This window comes from Mytilus galloprovincialis, chromosome 9, assembly GCF_965363235.1.
Source record: "Mytilus galloprovincialis chromosome 9, xbMytGall1.hap1.1, whole genome shotgun sequence".
Classification (NCBI taxonomy): domain Eukaryota; kingdom Metazoa; phylum Mollusca; class Bivalvia; order Mytilida; family Mytilidae; genus Mytilus; species Mytilus galloprovincialis.
Genome location: NC_134846.1, coordinates 33229041 through 33239260, shown reverse-complemented (window position 1 = coordinate 33239260; position 10220 = coordinate 33229041). Strand labels below are relative to the sequence as shown.

General features: G+C 31.4%; 1 long non-coding RNA gene across 1 annotated transcript; it reads right to left on the bottom strand.

The window, feature by feature from the left end:
- Nucleotides 1-699: 699 nt before the first annotated feature.
- LOC143046763 (uncharacterized) lies at nt 700-8761 on the bottom strand. The gene is made up of 4 exons (XR_012969268.1): nt 8635-8761; nt 6611-6958; nt 3530-3727; nt 700-1947 (listed from the first exon to the last, which is right to left on the bottom strand). It is a non-coding gene; the product is annotated as an uncharacterized LOC143046763 (long non-coding RNA).
- Between the last annotated feature and the right edge of the window lie 1459 nt (nt 8762-10220).

Genomic DNA, 10220 nt, shown 5'->3' with positions numbered 1-10220 from the left:
GTTTACTTAACGTCCATTGGGAAGAATTACAAAAAAAGGATGAAAACCCGAAATTTTATAATGGGGAAACAATCTTAAGACTTTGAAAAATAATGCAAACATGTACAGAAAGATAACAAATATAAACATACATTAAAGGTTTTTATTTACATTACTAAATCGTGAAGAAACTTACGAATATAACATAAATGCACACTCAAAAAACAAAATGGATTCGTATCAGCTATAAACTATTAAACAATCTCTTATTTTAAGAGGCAATTCGGTATAGATACATGTATATGATATTTCTAGACATTTACATTCTTATTTACATATACAATATATTTTCATATAACGAAATATGTACATCTATAGCAACAAAACGGTTAATAGAGACCTAGAATTGAAAACTTTTTAGTTTGAACGCACTATCTTAAGAACACTTTGTGAAAGACATAAAACATGTAAAAACAAATTATTTGGTTACAAATAACAAAGTAAAAATAAAATAGAATATTAGTATTCTTCAAACCAATTACACACATGAATAATAAGATATCAGGTTAATCTCTTTGATCCTAAAGAAAACCGTATATAAATATGACGCTTTCGGAAAATTATATTTTTTAAAACCAGTTTTTGTGACTTTGGCAAGTTATATCAGGTAAAAGGGAGACAACCAGTGATCGTAGAATGTAAAAAAAATATAAATGAAACAAAAGCAAAACCTGCCAACAGTCCATAAAATACTACAAAGATAACAAAAGGCTGCGAATCACAAACCATATCAAAACCCGATAAAACAATCAAATGTTCTACTTAATCAATCAATACATCTTAGATAGTACTGAGGATGTTGAGTGTTGATGAATATAGGCATGAAGTTCCCTACCCAATACTTCTACAAAAAAACTACAAAAAATGTGAATCAAAGTTTTTTAAGTATGTGACATGTTTAATGATCAACAGGTAATCTACATATACTCAGAACTAAATGTGCATGCAATTGATTCAACGACCTATGACTGGCTTGGAGATTGAATCTATGAACACACAATAGATATATATTTGTTAATTGTATTAATTTGTATTAAGAAAATAACGACACATATATTTTTCTATTTCTTATCCAGACTTTCTTATAGCCTACAATAATAATAGTAGGTAAACAATAGCTTAGCTTGTAGTTAATGTCATGACTTCTTAATACATATAATCTTGTCTGTTTGTACATATCAAATTAGATTCAACGTTGTCGTGTCACACAAACATTTATTCATTCTTATTACACCATCAAGATATTGTCATGAATATGGGTTCTCAAAAAACCGATAAAAAATAAATAGTGTTCGTGAAAAAAACGTACCATGTCAAGAAATTACCAAGATTTTAGGAAAAAAATATAACTCCACCAACTGAGTGTTTGTTTTGTATCATTTGTGACACGTCACTGTTAAAACGCTGTTGACGCATAGGCATCTGATACAGAAGGGTTGGTAAGCAATTGATATTGAGATACGTTTGTTTTTGTCGATGGAGTTGATTCATGTTCTGTAGATTCATAAGTATATTCAACCGATTCCCGTCGGTTTGATTATAGTTCGTATTGATTGGTGGGTATATATTCTGATTCATATATATGTTCAATTGAGGTTCGATTGGTTGATAACGATTCGTATCTGTTGGAATCATTTCCCACCTGTTCAATAACAGGTGTTGTAGTTTGCCTTTCACGTGGTGTTGTACTATTCTCATTTCTAGTCTGATGTATCTCAGATAATCGAACATCCATTATTTCATTGTAGATTACTGTGGTATTGTTCGAAGATGTATACCTTTCTGTAGCAGTTGAACTCGTAGGAATCTCAGATGGTTGTGAATGCCTGGATTTCTTTCTTCTGAAGCAAATAACTATGGTAAAAACTAAAGCGGCAATAAATATGACAGCCAATGAAGATATGCCAACTGTAATATAATAAACATCATCAATAAAAATGAATGATATTTGTTCAACATTTAAAGTATTTATACATGTTATAGTTTTTGACATCATGCTTGTTTTGTTAAGTCATCAGTTTAGTGAACCTTCGATTCACACCAGAAACTTATAGACTTATGTATAAAAAAAACATGCATTATACATGTTCCAGACAAACCCTGAACAAATCTGATGTCCACAATGTCAAATATTGTTGTTGATAAAAAAAAAAAAAAAATATAGATAAAACAAATTAAGACTGATATAGGGTTTGATGATGGCTTAAATATAATCCATTTATTTTTTTGCATATAATTTATACCTCTTCCATGTCTCTTCATAGACATAATGATGACCCTAGAAAATACTAACGATCAATCTCACAAACGACAAAGTTATCTGTCAAGCACAAGCAATGAACCAAATCACCTATAGAAAAAAAAACATATGGTAGTGCACTTATTGTTTTGCTATGGCCCTTTGAAAGTACCTAGTTTTGATGATTTTCCTATTTTTCATCAATTTGTCCTATTTTGGGGCTATTTTCATGAATAAAAAAAACAACAGTTCCACACTTAGACTTTTGTTCAAAAGAGATGGAGTTGACCAATCTGAATAATTGTAACTTAAAAAAAACTATAGGTAGGTGTTTATAATTATAAGAAAACATTATCATATTTTGATGTTTTTTGTGTCAAATTTACTATGCTGGCAATTTTGTAAATCTGTCATTTTTCTCCATTAAAATACAAATGCAAATTATTTAAACTTTTTTTTTTATAAATGATTGAAAAAGATATCTTAGAATTTTGAAAAGAAAGATTGAAATGAAATGTACGTGTTACTGGCTAGTCATGTTTGTACCTCTCAATTATTTTCTAAAGATTTTGCCTTAAAGGACTGAAATAGATCATTTTTTCACAGAGTTAAGTTTGATTATAACATTTTTTTAATTCATTTATATTTTCTACTTGTATCACATCTTTTGGAAATAATTCCAAAATGAGATTTCAACGAGACTGAACGTCAGAAAAATACATCCTTAATATTCTGCTAGCTTTTTCCTAACATACATATTAGAAATGATAGTGAGATAGGCTGATAATAACACTGAAAGACACAAAAGAGGATTTCAAGTATTGCGAGGACGCATTGAAGGGTTTGCTTACAATTTTGTTATATTTTGCCACAGATATGTTCTAATTGTCGTAACAACCACTTCCCCAATTCGTGATTAATTGTAACTCGCATTTTTAACTTACCATGAACAAATATTTTTAAATTATTGGTGCCATTAAAAGAGCCGGATCTGTCTACTTTTCCGCGACAGTTGAGATCACTCCAACTGTTGGTGCTGTTCGTTTTTGTTTTTCAATCTTTACTATTTTACGTGATGTTTTGAGTAATTAGTCTTTTCGGCTTCGTCTTTTTGCCACGGTGTTGCCAGTTTCCCTCCGATTTATAGATTTTAACTGTTCTTTTGACCCTTTTTAAAATTCCAGCTGCTTTTTATTTTAGATACTCTGATGTTGATAAGTAAGAAATAGTAAACAATAAAACAGTATTCACCTGTTGCTGTATCTCTTATAGCACGGGTATCACTTGTGACAATGGTATCTCTTGTAACACGGGTATCACTTGTAACACTAGTATCACATGTAACACGGGTATCACTAGTAACACTGGTATCACTTGTAACACTGGTATCACTTGTAGCACTGGTATCACTTGTAACACGGGTATCACTTGTAACATTGTTATTATTTACTGTAACAAAATTAATGTATATATCAGTATGTCGACTATATTTATGCTTCTAGCAATGTACATGACATAAAATACAAGGAATACAAAATGTTACGTCAAAGGTGAAATGGCTTTATAGTTTAAGCTTACGCATTTTAGATCACAGGAAACCTCTCATATATGGTAAATAATGGTGGAGCCTATGAAACAAATGACAACCACTTTCATACTTTCATATCTAAATAATGCATTTGTGGTTTGCTACTCACGAATATGATTTTGAAAGGATCAAACAACTACAAATAAGAGGACGTGGTATGATTGCCAATGAGACAACTCGCCACCAGAGACCAAATAACCTAGAAATTACCACTATAAGTAACTATACGGTTTTCAACAATGAACAAAACCTTTTACACATAGTGCCATAAAAGCTAAAAACAATAAACAAAACAAATCTATGATTTACAACAACCTTCGATAACCACTTGACTACAGACTCCTGACTATTGCTAGGCAAATACTGATCTAGAATGTGGTGGAGTTCAATATGTTTGTTTGAGACAAACCATCCCCGTAATCAGGGAGAGTAGTGTAATAATAGAAATTGTACCTATTTATCAGCACAAGATACGCATTTTAACAATCAATGTATCTTCAGTGATGATTGTGGTGAAAATATTTGAAAATATTTATAAATCAAAAAGGACAAAAAGAATAGCCAAAGCCGAACAATATATAAACTGAAACAGACTAAACTTTATTTTACGTATTCGTCTTTAAAAGATGGGATAGTTCAAGATAGTATATGATATTATATTGATTGAACGACATATCATCATGTATTATATAACATCTACAGAGTATAAAATTAAATGGTAAATAACATCTTCTTTTTATTCTTCTTTTAAGGTGGTACCCAACACTTTCACTAAAATTAATTTGGCTCGTTTAATTTTCATAAAATTTTGTCAAAGTATTTACTTTGACACTTTAACAAAAATGTAAAAATTTTAAAAAATTTGAACCAACCATTTTGTCAGAAAAATTACACTGGTTATATAGCAGTTTGACAACCACCAATTTTGATCATTGAGAAGCTTGATATTCCTTTTACAACACAACGTAATTAAAACGTTTAGCTTACTTTACAGACTTATCTCCCTGTAGTGTTAGGTACCACCTTAAAGCTTAAACTGTTTTAATGGTAAATAATCATTGGGCTAGAATTTATATATGTTTTCATTTTTAACAAAATGCAGGCTTTCATAAAAGTACATACAAAAATGTATATAGTTTAAATCAACTGTTGACTATATCTCAAACATCAAAGTCAATAAATGCATAGTAGATCATTAGAAATATGACAGTTGTTGTATATTCGTTTGATGCGTTTTGTCATTTGATTTTGTCATGTGATTAGGGACTTTCCGATTGAATTTTCCTCGGAGTTCAGTATTTTTATGATTTTACTATATTTTGTTACTTTTTTGTGATATGCATGCATTCAGTCCTACATTCACTTGTCACATGTTGTTAAAGCAATTACTTACACACACACAGTATGATTATTTCAGTCAGGTAAATATCTACATTTCTACCAAAACTATACAAAAAATAGTGTACACGCATTTATGTCGCGCAGTTTCTACTGATTGGTTTCGAAGTTTATGTAGATATTTGTAGAAAAAAACAATGTAAAGGATGTCTAGGTCAGATGAACCATACCGGACGAATTTGTACATTTTACAATTCGTTAAAACACATATAAGACCCCGTTTACACTGACAAAAAAAAATCGATCTGAACTATTAAAGATCGATATTTTTAAGATCGATCTTTGGTCAAGTGTAAACGGTTAGATCGATCTTCAATCGGACTTACAAGTCTACCTCTAAAGGTGGTTTAAAAAAGATCGATCTTATTTGAATCGACCTTTTTTTTTGTGTTAACGCTTAGGTCGATCGTGATCGATCTTTTTTTCAGGTGAATGTTGTATTTAGATAGGAAAATAAAGGTCAGACCGGAAGTGTAAACGCACTGGATTAAATAAGATCGATCTCGATTGATCTTGCTTGTGCAATGTAAATACGAACTGGTTTTTTTTAATATCGATTCAAATAAAGATCGACTCAATTTCGTTGCCAGTGTAAACGGGGTCTAAGTTAACTTTTTGAAATTTTGTTCCTCAAACACCTCAATTTAGTACTTGATTTAGGCAAACGTTTTATCAATGTTGATTCCATTGACAATGATGACTAATTTAGACGGAATTTGCGTCTGGCTTACAAAATGTTCAGCCTTATATCAATGATAAGTTACTTTACAGTTTGTACAAGCACAGGGTCGTTGCGACTACGTACACATGCAGGTTACCTCTGCATGGTCTCACCAGCCCAGTATTCTGCACAGCATAGATAATGATATGATTTTAAATTAGCTGTTAAAATAACTTCAGAATTTCATTTCTTACTGCAACACAAATATTCTACAAAATCAGAAAAGTGTCAAAAACTATTTCAAATCTTTGTTTAAACTGTAAGAATTTTTATCCTACGACATAAACAGGGTTTCTGTATAATTCAACAGACTTTAAAGGAACTAGCTTACATCGCATATCTTAATGTTTGGCTTAATCTTTTTTCAAATAGTTTCTGTAAAACTAAAAAAAAAAATTACTGAAATAGTTTAATTTATTGTTGGATTAACTTTATCCTTGACATAATCCCCACATAGCTTTCAAAGCATTGACTATATAATCTATTAAAGATCTTAATCAACAGGACGAATACTCGTTTAAATCATGATAGGTAATTTTATAAATACTGAAGTTGGTGTCTTCATACTAACGCATGCGCTGAATATTTATAGCTGTATTATAAGTAAATCATGTAAGTATCATACCTTTCTTGCAGACTGTGTTGGAAATAAAAATATCGTCAACAGCAATTTCACTTTTGTATCCATAACCACGTGTCGCTCTGAACAGAATTTGATATGGCCCTATATCATCCAACGAAAGCGACTGGAAATGCCATTTGTTTCCTTGGTTGCCTGATTTGTTCCACAATTCTTTGGATTGTTCACCATTAAATTGAAATATTTTCAATGTATTGATGTGTTCCCCATACATGTGATACCAAAATGTCAAAAACGGCTTTGGACACTGATTAATCAAACCAGACTGTAGATCAGTTACATCGTTTTGTTTGGATGGACTTTGAGATTTCGTGTAAAAGTAGTAACCATTTTCTTAAATGTATTGGTTAAGGCGGTATAATATAAATGAAAAAATGTTAGGAGATAAATCAGAATATAGTTCAAAATATAGATAAAAAAGGAACGCTCACGATAAAACTCTTAAATATGATAAGTTTATTAACACTTCATTTTTATCATGTATATCTATTATATAGTCATTTTATAAAATTTACTGTTTGCAAAACTATGTATTATTCTTGATAATAATGATGTTTTTGTCCCAGGCTGATAATAGTTATCAAAAGTACCAGGATTATAATTTTATACGCCAGACGCGCGTTTCGTCTACATAAGACTCATCAGTGACGCTCAGATCAAAATAGTTAAAAAAGCCAAATAAATACAAAGTTGAAGAGCATTGAGGACCCAAAATTCCAAAAAGTTGTGCCGAATACGGATAAGGTAATCTACTCCTGGGGTAGGAAAATCCTTAGTTTTTCGAATGATAACCCTGACCTCACAACTTTTTGGAATTTTTGGTACTCGGCAATCTTTAACATTGTAATTGTTATGGCTTTCAAACTTTTTACATCTGAGCATACATGTAGTTTTGTGTGGACCTAGCGCGCGTCTGGCGTATACAACTATTGTTTAACCTGTTACCTCTTGATGGCTATTATTCGTTTGTTTCTCTGTCCTATATTTTCTCCAATTTATCTGTTTATTTATTGTACCCTTTCGTGTAACAATGTGTAATGTTGTCATTTTAATTATAATTAACACTGCCATTAGAGCGGGAGGTTTGGCATGCCAAAAACCAGGCTCAACCCACCATTTTTTGATAAAATGCCCTGTACCTAGTAAGGAAAATTGCCATTTTTGCATTATAGTTCGTTTCTGTGTGTGTTACGTTTCGATGTTGTGTCTCTGTTGTGTCGTAGTTCTCTTATATTTGATACGTTTCCTTCAGTTTACGTGTGTAACCCGGATTTGTTTTACTCTATAGATTTATGAATTTTGAACAGCGGTATACTACTGTTGCCTTTATTTATTCCTTTAGAATATATAGAACTGCACCAAAGCACCAAAAAGTAACGTGTCTTGCTGTGATGCTTATGTTGATTTTTTGGGGGTTTTTTTGCCGACGATATTAACTTCAATTATATCGTGACATAAGTAAGTTCAGTGTTTTGTAGTTGTTGTTTGGATTCTATTGGCCTTAATGAATGACCACATTTTTATTGTAATTGAGACGGGACTGACGTTTTTCATAGCTTAACAACGCATTTTTGGACATGTGCTGATTAATTTTTGGATTTCGTATTGGTTTTATCTTGTATTGCATTGTACAAGTTGTTAATTCGATTCGTGTCATTCTTTCGAATGAAGAACGTTTAATAACATATCACATACTTTTCGAAATGAAACAAACATAGGTGTTTTAATTGATTCCGTTCCTCGGCCCTGAATGATTTAGATATATGCTATAGCTATGGTGTTAGTTTATTGAAAAATGATTATTATTTGTTTTTTCAAAATGGTATTTTCCCCTTTCTGATGTCGCTCAATTTTACTTTACTTCACGGGCATGTACCCTATAAGGTCTCATGTATGTTCATTAACATATGAGTAGTATGAAGAATAATTCCAATATGATGCTTCTCTGCTGTTGCTTGTTTGTTTGTTTGTTTGTTATATAAATATATATGTTTGCATTGAAACGTTACCGGAAGCAGTTGTGTGATCTTTGTCTGGTCCTGTGAATGAATGAGATGTTTTACCACGATAAATCGTCCACTTGTATTGAGCCAAACCAAGGACTAACCAACCACATGTACCATTATCGAAAGTACAACTACTGTTTACAAATCCTGTTAAAGAAATATTTTACAAATTTCAAAACAATACATATTTATACAGGTTGTACATTTTTATGTTCAATATAAACCTCTGATTAAGTAGGTTATATATTAAATACAACTAATGAGATATTGTTAAGTGACAGTTCGAAAGGCTTTATCAAACTCATAATATGTATGACGTCATGTCATACCAGTCACAGTTTTTACAAAATCCCTGAAATAAATTTTAAAGAGTTTATAGATTCATTAACTTTATTCGTGTAATTTGCACACAAAAAAATCAAAAATGTAAATATCGTTAAAAATTTCAATGCAAAAAGACAAAATCTTACAGCAGTAAGTTAACAGTCAGCAAGTTGAGATTATTTTTTCAGTTTGTACATCCCGTCGTTGTTATAGCCGGTTATGGTAAAAGCAATTGAAATTCTTGTCTTTCATTTTTCTTATGTGCTTTAATCTACATGCCTTCTTGTGTTTCTTTGTTACATGTTTGTTTGGTTTGAAGTCATAAGGATTATAACACAACAGTGACTGATGTACTCCTAATTTTGACATTTGTATCTATTATGTCTGGTTTTTTTTTTCACACACCATTGACACTATAATGGAATGGTATGCGACTGTCATACAAGTTAGAGGTTTACCTAGCTATATACCAGGTTAAATCCATTATTTTCTACACAGGAAAATGCATGTTCAAAGTCAGGAATATTACAGTTGTTATCTTTTTTTTGTGTTTGAGCTTTTAAAATTGCCATGTTTGATCTGTATAGAAGATACATATATAAACAAATGAATACGAATATCTAGCGTATGCAGTATTAGGATCCGGATGACAACTGAAACTTTTTTAGTGCATCGAACTTCTAACACAAAGGTTCCTGGTTCGATTTCCGTTCGGTATGAAAATTTCAGGAACTCAATTTTCGGCTCTCCCTTGACACCATTTGCGAGTATGGCCTTTAGGAAACGATGATAGTCCGTCGGAAGGGGACGATAAATGGCTTACCCGTGTTAAGATATATTCAAATGTGACGTCATTTTACATTTTTTAATGATCTGTTTACAAATTCGAATGACGTCATTTTTTTGTCATTTTTTACAATTTCAAATATGACGTCACTTGGCGTTGATGTTTAAACTTATTCGGATGTGTCTACATTTTGTGTTGCAAATGTCTGGTTATGAAATGTATTTCAGTTGTTTCCTGTAATTAGTTAATACTTCAGTTTCATCATGTAAATCTTTTGTGTGGTAATTTTATAAATTTACTGTTTGCAAAGGTATAAATTATTCTAAATAATAGGGATGCTCTGGTAACTAACAGAAAACCTGGCTGTTTTTGGCACAACCTTTTTTTATCTGTTGGTCCTAGATGCTGTTCGACTTCGTGCTTGTTTCCGCTTTCAAACTTTTGTATCTGGGCGTCACTATTAGATCTTGGACAAAAT